Raw genomic sequence first — 14,118 nt, forward strand, 5'->3', positions numbered from 1 at the left:
CCAAAAAGACTCACCTCCTGTCAGCTGTATGAAGTCACTGATTGTTAATGTTTCAAGGGGCAATGAAAAGATCATTACAGAGTTAAAGAGTATAAATGAGCTAGATAGTGGAACATCTCCTTTGACTTCTGCTAGAGAGATGACATTGCCTCATATTCTCCAAAACTATTCAGTAGGAGAAAAAAACAAACTTCTCATACACTTTTCTATGAAAACACTGGAGATTCAAATGAAAGCCTTTCCCAGAATTGTAAGAGAATCTTACACAATGGCCAGGGCTCAGGATGGAAGGAAGCCTTTATCTAAATGTATTCATTCTGGTGTCAAAGTACCAAAACAAAAAAACAGAGTTTTGTTACTTTTTGAGGAAAAATCTCTTCATCAAATAGATCTTGATTTACAATACAAATACCATCGTTTTCTCCTGGGCTCTCCAGTCAAAAGTATGTTCCCTAAGCCAAATGCACTTCCCAAACATATTCTTAAATTACAGACAGTTGCAATACGTAAAAAAGTAGACAATAGTGGAGAAAGTGGTGGTCTTTCCATTGGTACAAGACCGTTAGAAGAACATATCTCTTTCAAAAAGCAAAGTTTCCATGAAAACTCATCATTAGTCAGAAATTTCTTGGAGCCCACTCAGGTGTGTGCCTCTGACCCTGATCAACACAACACAGTGCAGAAAGATACCATGGCTCTTTCAAAGTTAAAATCTCATGTGACTCCAGAAAAAGATAAAGGATGTCATGTATGGTTTCAAGAAACAAATACATGTGAATCTGTTGATTTAAAGACTCAGGAAAAGACTCGGGATTTAGTTGATTCCCATTCAATTCAGAATTTTGAAGATTTTACTGATAGTCAGACAAATATTGAGAGTTCAGATAACTTGGAGGAATGCTCAGCTCTTGATGTACACGAGAGTGAAGAATGTATATTTTCAGATGCCAACCCTTATTTAAGTTGGAAGTCACAGAATATTCTGTTTGAATTACAGAAAGACATGCCTGTGGAAAATCTCTATAAGAAGAAAAAAATCAAAACTGATTTGAAACCACTTTACAGTGAAGATTCAGGTTCCCATCATATTAGAGGCTGTCAAAAACATTCCTCATTTGTGACACCACCTTCTTACGAATCCCACAAAAGCAGGAAACATAGGTCATCCTCTGAAATGACACCACCTTCTTATGAATCTCACAAAAGCAGGAAACATAGGTCATCTTCCAAAATGCGACCTCCTGACTTGTGGTGTCACAGTTCCTTAAATACTGTAGAGGTTTTGTCTGTATCATCTTCCGTTCCGTTCAGCGAAGAGAAGCTTTCACAGACTGCAAGGAGTGGAAAATGTTATTCTTTAGTCCCCTTAATGGAATCAGATATTGAATTACATCTTGCAAAAAGCCAAGGCAATCCTCAAAGGCATTTGGAAAGCAAAGAACGAAAGAAGGCCAAATTGTATTTATCTAGAAAGAACAACACTCCTTGGGAATGTGATGACAGTTATACACAGCATAAAGAGAAACACACAAGAAAGGAGAAGGTACGGGATTATGAGTCAGCAAGGTCAGATTATTTCCCAAGCAAACATAAGTCAGCATCAAAACCTCCTCAAGAGGATATCAGCTTCCATTCTGAAAGAGAACAAAACCAGCCATTTTTTTATGCCTGTATACCATCAGACTCGCCGGAGATTATACCCCAAACTGTTCGCTGGACTATTCCCCGCAACACTTTAAGGAAGAAGAACTTCAGAAGTCCCCTGGTGGCCAAGATTTCAAGTTCTTGCAACATATGGAGTTCATCCAAAAAGCTGCTGGGGTCGTTGTTAGGGTCCTTCAGCCTTGTTCATCAAAAATGATGTCAACATATCAAGATTCATCTCGAGGGGAAAGCTGGTTGCTCTTGTGATATTCTTTGAAAAATAAAATCATATAAAGTCAAATGGTTTCCTCATGAAGTGTCTTCTAAACTGATACCTTTTATTTCTACAGTAGATTTGCACAGTTCTGGGAGGGATGGATGGGAAAGCAGATGATTTCCGGTTTGGTCCAGCCATGCGTGAGATCTCCCCTCAGTTTGTGCTACCTCCTTATAATCCCCAAAGGAGAAGCCCACAGACGCTGAAGCCCCCTTCCCACCCTCCCCACGCACTCCCCCATGACTGAAGGGTGAGTCGGAGGAATTGTAGCCCATACATGAGATTGAGAGTACCCTAAAAGGTAGGAGGACATAGATACTGAAGGGAGACAGTTTCAAGTAGCAGCGAGGGTTCAACATTGTCAAATGTCACAAGATAAGGGATAAGTACTGGTTTTGAGAACCCAGGTTCCTCTGACGGCTTTGTCCTTGTCCCCAACCACAAGTGGAACCCACAGCAGCTCTGTGACCCATACCTGCTCACCACCTGCCATGGCTAGGGCATCAACGCGCTTGGGGACCTCGGCACAGAGCACCTGCCACTGCATCCTCTGGGGGTGGTGGTGGCAGGGAGCTGCCCCACAGCACTGCCAGGTGAAGGGAGACACCTCTCAGTGCATCTGAACTACCTGCCCTCCTATTACCACCTGCCCTGGGTTGTGAGGGCCCTGGTCGGGGATGGAGCAGGTCCACCTGTAGACAGAGATGACTGAGAGATGGAGTGTGATCCGGGGCACTGCCAGCAGTGCACCCTCACCTTTGCCCTCAGGGCTGCTGACCCCACCCCCTGCCCCCAGGCTCTTGCAGGAGGCCCAGAAAAGCTGAGTTGACCCAGGGGCTGCCAGGAGAAGAACCCAGATGTGTGAGATTGGGGATGGGGTGGTGGGATTTTTAGCGCCAAGTGAATTTTTTTGAATGTATTTTGTACTGGCTTATTTCTTGTATGTAAATAAAATATTGGTCTCATTTGGAAAAAAACCCATTTTTTTGCCTCATAAAAATTCCATAATGTTAATCATTTTGTTATTATATTTTTCATATCACCATTATATTCATGCTAGGATAACAATGCTTCCTCTATTATAAATGCTACTTGATCTCTTTAAAATACATATTTCCTATGTGTGGAATATTTGGGCATGCTTAATAAAATACAAAACTACAAAAATTTCCAATTTTTTTTTTTTTACCAAGGAAAGTATCTAATTGTATACAACTTACACACAACTTTTAATTTTAATAATAGAAACAATGAAATTATTTCACTTCTTGACATTTATCAAGACTTTAACTCCCTAAGACATGCACTACAACCACGCACTAGATTCTGTCATCCGTATGATGGTCTTGGCATCTGAGTCATGTCTGTTGGGTTTGACAATCAAATTGAGTATTTTATTACTTTTTATTATAGAGAATTTTGAGCATACACACACGAAAAAGACAGTAGTATAATGTACCTCTATGTGCCCCTCACTCAGCCCTTAAACTTTAACCTATAGTCATACCTGCCTCATCCACTTCTCCATTAGTATTTTGAAGAAAATTACAGGTATATAATTTTATCTAAAAATATTTTACATATCTCTACAAGATAACTTTTTAACAACCATCTCATATCTAAGAAGTAACAATAATTATGTAATATCAAATATTCAGTCAGATGATTTCCAACTATCTCATGAATGTCATTTTCTAATAGTTCCCATTCCATTGCTTTTTGTTTTTTCTTCAAATTGAAGAAACCAGGTTGTTTGTTCTGTAGAGTTTCCCACAACCTGCAGTTTGCTGATAGTGTCCCCATTTCAGATGGAAATTATTTAACTTTGAATTCCTACTTGTTCCTTAAAAGGTCTTTAAATAGATTACACAGTGTGCACCATTTAGAGTAAAATGTAGTGTTTCAGAAGACTGCCTGTCACTTCTGGCAATGCAAATTAGAGCTGTCACAGCTATAGGGCTATTATATATTTATCTGCTGTATAGAGATGTTCTATAGTTACATGTTCTATAGGGCTGTTATATAGTTATGTGTTATATAGAGCTGTTATATACTTAGAGCTGTTACAGTTGAAATAGCAAAATTTTTTACCATAAATGGTAGGGAGGGATTAAGTGACTAGTTCTTGTATTGTGAAGAACTTGCACTGAGACATCAAATGTCTATTTGTCAATCTATTTGAAAAGTATTACAAAATTTTGAATACCAAATTAGATATGAAAGGGAATATTTATGTAGAGTGAGAAATCAATACACATTTCAAATTGTATAAAGCTGATCAAACTAAAACCATCATGAGTCCAAAAACGATAACTGCTTTTTATACTTGTTATTAACTGCTTAGTACACTTTTTTCCTTCCTTTTTTTTGGCTGCATGCTCTTTGTTCACCTCTTCATAAAACAACAATTTTGTAATACAATTTTTCCTATAGAGATCAAAAGTGAACCAGTCTTCTGGGGCTTGATCAACACTTGTTGTTTACTATTAACAATTTAGAAAGTTCAAGCACCTTTGCTGACTCAGCGATCATTTAGTACACCATTTCACCTGGAACCACCAGACTTCATCCGAACAGGATGCAGAAAGTACTGTAAGATGCAAGCTGACAAGCTGAGGTGCATAAATGTGTTACTTTGCCCCAGATGTCCTTTCTGTCTGTGGTGCTAGTATAGGTGTGTACTCCAGAAACAAATATCATAAACTCCATGTCATGGAATCCTCATTAAAAAAGAAAGTATAGTGAATGCATCTGCTCTTTCGTTTCTCTTCCGTTTGGAAAAGAACGTCCTTTTTGACTAGGTGTTGTAGAGAATGATTTATAGCTTATAATTTTACACACCTGATGCATGGAAGACTTTTCCAGTTTCCTATCCAAATCTTCCAAGTCTTGTCTCTCCTCTATGACACATATTCCTCTTGCTCTGGGCACTGTAGGAAGCTATATAGCCTTGCACCCTCAAGTCCCAACCTGGGATGTGTCCTTCCCAGTGGGCAGAAGGATTCCTAGAACTTATCTCTATACCAGGATGGCCAGCATAGTTATAGACAACAGTGAATGTCAATCACATAAACATGTAGCCCACTAAACCCAAACTAAATGCATCCTGACTCAACTTCCCCTGAGCCTAAACCCGCAAACACGAAGTCAGATGTGACAAAGTGTAAATCAAAGTGGAAAGCAAGAATACTTTTAACTAATTGGAGTTAAAACGTCTCACTCTCGCAAATCTTTGGGGCCCTGAAGCTCAAGCTTCTTTAGCCTTTATGGTGCATCTGCTTATGCAAATCAGATTACATTAATTAATTAATTTCCATATTCTAGCAACAAACATTTATTCAGTGTCTGCCAAGTGCCAGGCCTTGTCCTGGGTGCCGGACCTAACAAAGCACAATCTCAACTTGGGAAGCTCACAGTTAGCAGGTCGAGAAGAGACAGTCCTTGCAAAGCGCTGTGACAGGACAGGATTAGACACATGCATACGTACACAAACACAGCCTGGGGCATCTAATTTCCCCAACGCACATGCATATCTTCCTGGTATCTTTGCTGGAGAAAACAAAAGCAGTTCTGAGGCCAAAATTATTTGTCCTAAGCCATCTGTCAAGAATTACCCATTTTGAATGGGTATTGGCAAAATGATGAACCCCCAAGCCAAATCTTCTGGTGACCCACATGGCCTGCCTTCTTTTAGACACACAATACTCTGGAGGAACCAAGGCATGTGTTTCCTCTTGGCTTTAAAGACCCAAGTTACAATAGACGGTGATGGTGTAGCCATGAGCCGTTAAAACTGGGGAGAGAGATTTAGGCTTGTGTTTTGAGGTAATGAGGGAACTTGGGAGGACAGAGACAGTGTTTGTCATAAGCAAGATGTACACTTAGGTCTGAGAATTTCCTAGTTCTACTGCACACAACTACACCCCTGCAAGGCCTGACGCATTACTTGGAAGAAATAGAGAAAGCAGCAGGAATTCATCCTTGAGTCAGAGGTTACCAAACTTTCTCAGGGCTTTCAGTGCCTCTGGTTTTTTTCATTACACTCCTAGGGCAAAATAAATAAGCCAACAATTCTGCACATTAAGTAGCATAGGTCCAAACAACTTAATTATGATTTATATCTTAATCACTTAGGAGTTGCTTGAAAAAAAAGCAATATAAATCAAAAGAAAAAAATATTTTTATTTCATTCTTAAATAACCACACTTACTAGTTGGATGTGTATACCTGTTGGGCCCTGCACAACGTTTCAAACTTTGGGAATCAGATTGGACACTTCACGCTGATTTTTGTGCAGTACTTTCTTTTCTTTTCGCAACAGCTAAAAGCCTCAGCTTCACAAAGAATTTACATAATGGAAAGGAATGTAGCACCATTGAATGATTGTGAAGTCCCTTGAGCTAGTAGTTCACGCTGTGTCCAACAGATGTCGCTGTGTTTCCCCCACAATTTAAACCAATTCCACGTGGCCACAGGGCATAGGTTTGGGACTGCCCAGAAACGCTAACAAACGGAGCAGGCGAAATAAAAACCCCAAGAAAAGACTGATCTCTGTACCCAAAGGACCAGGGAATGGGAAGCTGAGCAGTACAGAACCCTTTTCACAATACCTGCTCTATTCCAAATATCACAAATAAATCACACCCTTTCCTCTCTCCCCTGGGAACAGTGCGGGTGTGGACTGTTCCCTGTCTATGAGCTGACACAGGGCCCCCATCCTACCAGCCCAGGGTTAAAGTGTCCACAGAGCCTGAGGGTGGTGCCCAGACTTCCACCAAATAAGGTAACTAGCTGGCCAGTTAGAAGATTTAAAGTGGAACTAGAAAAAAGTCCAGAATATCTTCAAATATTACTCATCACACCAAGAACCAGGAACATCTCATCTCACCTCAGTGAGAAAAGACAAGAATCTGTGAAAGATTTTAAAGCAGTCGTCATAAAAATACTCCAATGAGCAATTATGAACACTCATGAAACAAATGAAAAAAAATAATAAAGACACAGAAAAGAAATACAGGGTAAAAGGAAGAATCAATTGAAATTTTTCAAGCTGGAAAATGAAATAAAAGGCTCATTGAATGCGCTCAGTAGCAGAAAATGGAAATGACAAAAGAATCAGTGAGAAACTCCCAAACAGGATAAACCCAAAGAAATTCATGCCAAGATACATCACCGTAAAATTTTTTAAAATAAAAACAAAGAAGGGACTTCCCTGGTGGTCCAGTGGTTAAGAATCTGCCTTCCAATTACAGGGGACGTGGGTTCGATCCCTGGTTGGGGAATTAAGATCCCACACACCACAGGGCAACTAAGCCCACACACTCTGGAGATGGTGTGCCACAATTAGAGAGAAACCCGCATACCCCAACGAAGAGCCCATGTGCCGCAGTGAAAGATCAACTACTGAGCCCATACACCAGATCAACTGCTGAGCCCATACACCACAACTACAGAGCCCGCAGGCTGCAGCTACGGAGCCCACATGCCACAACTAGAGAGAAGCCCACGCGCCACAATGAAAGATCCTGCGTGCCACAGCTAAGACCTGACACAGCCAAAAATAAATAAAAAATTTTTTAAATCATTACATAGGAAAAAAGTTGTTAAAAAAGAAAAAGAAAGATATTGAAAGCACTCTCTGCTATTCAATACCTTCCAGTGAAGCCCCGTTTTACTCAAAGGAAAAAATCAAAGTCCATACAACAGCCTCCAAGGCACTATGTGATCTGGCTCTTTACTAACTTTCCAAGCTCATCTTACATTTCTCTTTCGTTGACTACATTCCAGCCACACAGGCCTCCTTTCTGTCCCTTGAATATACTAGGTATGCCTCCACTTAGGGTCCTTGCTCTAGTTATTCCCCTTCTCAGAATTCTCTTTTCCCAAATATTTGTTGAATTAACTGAATGACAAGAGTGGTAAAATGAGAATATCTACCAGCACACATTCTAAAAGGCTTCCATTATTTCACTAAAATGTCCTATACTGGCTTCCCCAGGTGCTACTCTGATAACATCCAGGTGTTGTCTTGAATGATATGCACTTCTAGTGTCCAGATTATTGTCCCTTGTACTATCATTCAATAATAGCAACTAGTAGGATTTTTTAGAAATAGTCATTGCCAAGTACTGTGCCAGGGAGAGCAAGATGGACCTACAGTGATTTCAGTCAAGTTACAGGATACAAAATCAATATACAAAAATCTGTTGTGTTTCTATACACTAATAATGAACTACCAGAAAGAGAAATTTAGAAAACAATTCCATTTACAATTGCATCAAAAAGAATAAAATACCTAGGAATGAATTTAACCAAGGACATGAAAGATATGTTCACTGAAAACTATAGGACATTAATGGAAGAAATTGAACGAGACACAAATAGATGAAAAGATATCCATGCTCATGGATTGGAAGAATTAATATGGTTAAAATGTTCATACTACCCAAATCAATCTACAGAGTCAATGCAATCCCTGTCAAACTTCCGATGGCATTTTTCACAGAACTAGAAAAACAATCCTAACATTTGTATGAAACCGCAAAAGACCCCAAATAGCCACAGCACTCTTCAGAAAGAAGAACAAAGCTGGAGGCATCAAGCTCCCTGATTTCAAACTGTACTTCAAAGCCATAGTAATCTAAACATATGGTACTGGCATAAAAACAGACACATAGATCAATGGAGCAGAATAGAGAGCCCAGAACTAAATCCATGCATATGTGGTCAATTAATCTACAACAAAGGAGGCAAGAATAAACAAAGGGGAGAAGGCAGTTTCTTCAATAAATGCTGTTGAGAAAACTGGACTGCCACATGCAAAAGAATGAAACTGGAGCACTATCTTATACCATACACTAAAAATAACTCAATATTTATTAAAAACTTGAATGCAAGACCTGAAACCATAAAACTCCTAGAAGAAAACACAGATGGTAATCTCCTTGACATCAATCTTGATGATATTTTGGATTTGACACCAAAAGCAAAACAAGAGGAAAACAGGAAGAAGAAGAAGAAGAAAGAGGAGGAGGAGAAGGGGGAGGACTGCATCAAAAAGTTTCTGCACACGGGCTTCCCTGGTGGCGTAGTGGTTGGGAGTCCGCCTGCCGATGCAGGGGACGCGGGTTCGTGCCCCGGTCCGGGAAGATCCCACATGCCGCGGAGCGGCTGGGCCCGTGAGCCATGGCCGCTGAGCCTGCGCGTCCGGAGCCTGTGCTCCGCAATGGGAGAGGCCACAACAGTGAGAGGCCCGCATACCACAAAAAAAAAAAAAAAAAAAAAGTTTCTGCACAGAAAAGGAAACCATCAGCAAAAAAGGCAAACCTACTTAATGGGAGAAAATATTTGCAAATCACATATCTGGTAAGGGATTCATATCCAAAATGTATAAAAATCTCATACAACTCAATAGCCAAAAATCTAACGGAATCACTTTGCTGTACACCTGAAACTAGTACAATATTGTAAGTCAACGATACTTCAATTTTTAAAAAGACAAGAAATAACAAGTTTTGGCAAGGATTCAGAGAAAAGGCAACCCTTGTGCATTATTGGTGGGAATGTAAACTGGTGCAGCCACTATGAAAGACAGCATGGACGTCCCTCAAAAACTTAAAAATAGAGCCACCATATGGTCCAATAATTCCACTTCTGGGTACTTATCCAAAGAAAATGAAAACACTAATTCAAAAAGATATATGCAGCCCTATGTGCGTGGCAGTATTATTGACAATAGCCAAGACAGAAACAACCTCAATGTCCATTGATGGATAAACAGGTAAAAAGGATGTGATTGATATTTTTTTTTTCAGCCATTAAAAGAAAGAATGAAATCTTGCCATTTGTGACAACATGGATGGACCTTGAGGGCATTATAATAAGTGAAAGAAGTCAGACAGAAAAAGATATGATCATATGATCTTATATGTGGAATCTAAAAACAAACAAAAAACCCAAACTCATGGATGTAGAGGACAGATTGGTGGTTGTCTGAGGCATGGGGTGGGGTGTAGACGAAATGCATGAAATGGATCAAAAAAAAAAAAAAATCCAGAGGGAGAGGGAGATGGGGGGAAGCAATTCTATTACTTGCAGCAACAGTGATGGCTTGATACAACTTAACATTCCATTTCTTCTAAAATTCATAGTTCCCTGCAGGGAGAACATACTACCAAATTCCTATATTTTTACTAATTTCATTTTAAGACATATGAATTTCATATTTAAGATGTTTTCTAGTTTAAAAAAAACACACCTGTCTAAGATCTATTCCTGATTCCTCTGGACAACATATAAACAATTCCATGGTTTTCCCAGCAACTCAGATAGACATTCCCCCTAAATACCCAGCAAGGCATAGTACTGCATCTTTGCCAACTCATTAGTAGATTTAGAACATGCATATCATCATAGGATTACAAGAATTATTACAAAATAAGCCATATCACCTCTCCTTACTGACAAAAATAGACTGGAACTCTGGAAAGGAAAGCTCGCCCTTCATCCAAGAATCTCAACTGATTGTGAGCTGCTGCACAGTAAATTTATCAGGACTCGGCATTACTCTGTGTTCATTCTAAGCTAACATGTCATCAGTTCTTCAAAACTCAGCTGTTACTGCCATGTCATTTTCCAAAAGGAGTAAATACATTTCAATATACATTCTAAACAGTGAATGATACCATCCTGAGGCACAATGCAGAGCCATGTGACCAGACCGTGCGTGACCATTTCTTTAGGGAAGTTCTGTTCCCCCCGATGCCAGGGAGAGCTCATCAGCCAACACTGATGAAGCACCAGGCACGCTTGATATCCATCCTAACATTGACTTTTCACGTGGACCCTGGCGTTATTACTCCCATTTTACAGATGTGGAAACTGAGGTTCAAAGTTTCGATAACTTGGCCAAAGTCACTAGTTAAGGGGCAACATCTGAGTTCTAGCCCCAGTCTAATTGCAAAGCCTCATTAGAGAGCAGGATACACAATTCACATTCCCCTTAAGATCGGGTGTGAGATTTCAGAGGCAGCTACTTTAGGCTGTGTTTCCAGACACAGAGGGGAGGCACTCTTTGGTCCCCCTTTCGGAAGCTTCGGTCTCCTCTCTGCCCCTCCTTGAACTTCTCCGCACTCCCGTTTTTCCAAAGCTGCTACTCTTCCCCAACTGGCCAGCTGAAGCAAACAGGAAAGCGGAGAGGCACAGAATTTCCTGCCAGGAGACCATGGGGTCAGGTCCAGCTCTGTTACTATCTGCCCAACCTCCCTGGGTTTTCTATTGTAAAATAAGAGCGCTGTGCTAGGTTAATGGTTTCCCCTGTGTGAGTCTAAATAAAAGATACCTGACTTTTTAGCTGGGATGATCTCAGCTGTCTCCTAGCCTAAAATACCGCGATCGGCAGTGAATTCTCATGAAGCCTTTCCTGACGGCTCCCACCAGCCCGTCCTCATCTCTTCCTTCTCTGAATTCATGGCTCATCATTTGTGCATACAAGGATGACCTGACATTTACAGGGCCCAGGGCAAGAATGCAAAGGGAGACCCACACACCATTTGTCTAAATATGCAAAAGTTATCAATAAACTAACAAGCCATTATATAAAACGTGTTCTATCCATCCTTCAAGGTGACAACTGAATCTTCATAACGCACTGGGAGCCTGGGCTCAAATTTAGAATCCTCAGACCTCTTGGAGATCTGCACGGGAAAGTGACAGTGCAGGAGGGGTAATCTTGTCTCAGGACTCTGGCCCACAGCCCTCCCCGCTTCCTTCCCAACTTGGCCCGTTCTCCCAAGGAAGGACATCACGTTTGCGGGTGTGAACACAGCAGCACACGCATGCAAGTTCCATCAACCTTCCCCAACACACACATGCACACACACACACACACAGAGCTGTCCCTTGCCCCCTGCTGGGTCCTACCGTGTGTGTTCATTCTCTGGAGAAGAGACTTGGAAAAGAACACATTCAGACCCTGAGAGTTGGCTCAGGACCTTAGGATTGGGATGGGGTGGAATCCTAGGAACACACAGCACGGTCCCTAAGAAGGTGGGTGGACACCTCCCCTGTCACACACTCCTTCCCGGGAAGGTGGGCTCTGTACGGAAGAAAGCCGGGCCCACCAAGGCAGGGGTGCAGAGCAGGGGACCCTCTTGCTGAAGGCAAGAGGGTCATTCCTTTCATGCTTTCTTACTTTTAGCTCCCCTTATTTTCCTCTTCTCAGATAAGATCTTTAGACAGTTTTGCTGCCTGTGGGTACCAGGTTTAGGTAAGAGAACTGGATATTGTACTCCCAGCCTATTGACAGGGTTTCCTTTGCAGAACACCTTTTCTCTTGCAAGATCCCTTACTTAACATTTATACAGAATTCTAGAAACCCGATCTACCATCAACCATTTGGATTTAACTATATATCACTAGAGTCATCGCTCAAAACTATTTCCTCTCCACTTCATCTTGAAGTTGATTTTCTAATTTACCTGTTGTTTATTGTAACCAGATTTCTCTAGTATATTCATCACATGAAATATCGGCGTTTCAATCTTTGAAACCACGTATGTCCACGTAGGTGTTTCTGTTGCTACCCGGATGTATGGTTCTTCAGCTGGATGTGGGAATCTTGGATTACAGCCTTTTCTAGCAGCAGTTTGTAAATACCATCTAACTGTCTCCCAGCCTCGAGTAATGACAAATGAGACATTCAACACTGCTCCAAATCTTTTTCTTCGGTTAAGTGTCTTATATTTTAGCTCAGAAGCTGTTCTGCTTTGTAGCGGGTGAGCCCAGCAGAGAGTGAGGAGGAAGCTAGCAAGGTCCTCTGCACCTGAATCCTGGCAGATCCCCAGGCAAAATATGGAAGTCTGGAAGCCCAGCAGCTATTTTGCTCAAAAGAAGTAGTTGGGCGGGCTTCCCTGGTGGCGCAGTGGTTGAGAGTCCGCCTGCTGATGAAGGCGACACGGGTTCGTGCCCCGGCCCGGGAGGATCCCGCGTGCCGCGGAGCGGCTGGGCCCGTGAGCCATGGCCGCGGAGCCTGCGCGTCCGGAGCCTGTGCTCCGCAACGGGAGAGGCCACAACAGTGAGAGGCCCACGTACCGCAAAAAAAAAGTAGTAGTTGGGCGAGGAAGGGGGCACAGAAGCGTTTGGGTCACCATCTCCCCAGAGAGCTCCCTACATTCACAGCACTTTGTAAATGCACCTGTGAAATCTCGAAGAATTCTGACCAATTACCCTCCACGATGCCATTCCCTACTCATATACCATAATATATGATCATGTTCTTTCTTCTACAACCTCATAATGATTAGATACTGTCAATCTTTAAAAAATTTTTCCATCTAATGAATATTAAATGGTATTTCATTGTTATTGTTTAAATAGCTTTATCGAGATAGAGTTGAACACAGTAAACTACATATTCTTCAAATGTACAATTTTCTAAGTTCAACACATTTGACACCCATGAAACCACCACCACAAACAAAATAATAAACATATATATCACTCCCCAAAATTTCCTTGTGCTTTTTAAAAAAATGTCTCCATCCTGCCTTTCTTCACCCGCTCCACCCTCATTCTGCAGGAAACCACTGGTCTGCTTTCTGACACGATAATTAGTTTGCATTTTGTAGAATTTTATATAAATAACATAATTATTTTGAGATTCATTCATGATGTTGCATATATCAATTGCTCATTCCTTTTTTTTTTTTTTTTTTTTGCGGTACGCGGGCTCCTTACTGTTGTGGCCTCTCCCGTTGCAGAGCACAGGCTCCGGACGCGCAGGCTCAGTGGCCATGGCTCACGGACCCAGCTGCTCCGCGACATATGGGATCTTCCCAGACCGGGGCACGAACCTGTGTCCCCTGCATCGGCAGGCGGACTCTCAACCACTGCGCCACCAGGGAAGCCCTGCTCATTCTTTCTTACTGCTAAGTAGTACTTCGTTTCGTTGTATGAATATACCATAATGTATCAATTCACCTATTGTTAAACAATAATGTCTAGCTTTTGGCTACTGTGAATACAATTGCTAGGAGTATCCATGTACACATCTTTGTATAGATGTTCTCCCTCATTTCATTTATGTAAACATCTAAGTGAATGGCTGGATTTTAGGTCAGATCTTTGTTTAACTTTTTACTAAACTATGGAGCCATAGTTCTGGAACACAGTCCTGGGTTCACGCCCACTTCTCTGTG

This window comes from Pseudorca crassidens, chromosome 18, assembly GCF_039906515.1.
Source record: "Pseudorca crassidens isolate mPseCra1 chromosome 18, mPseCra1.hap1, whole genome shotgun sequence".
Lineage (NCBI taxonomy): Eukaryota > Metazoa > Chordata > Mammalia > Artiodactyla > Delphinidae > Pseudorca > Pseudorca crassidens.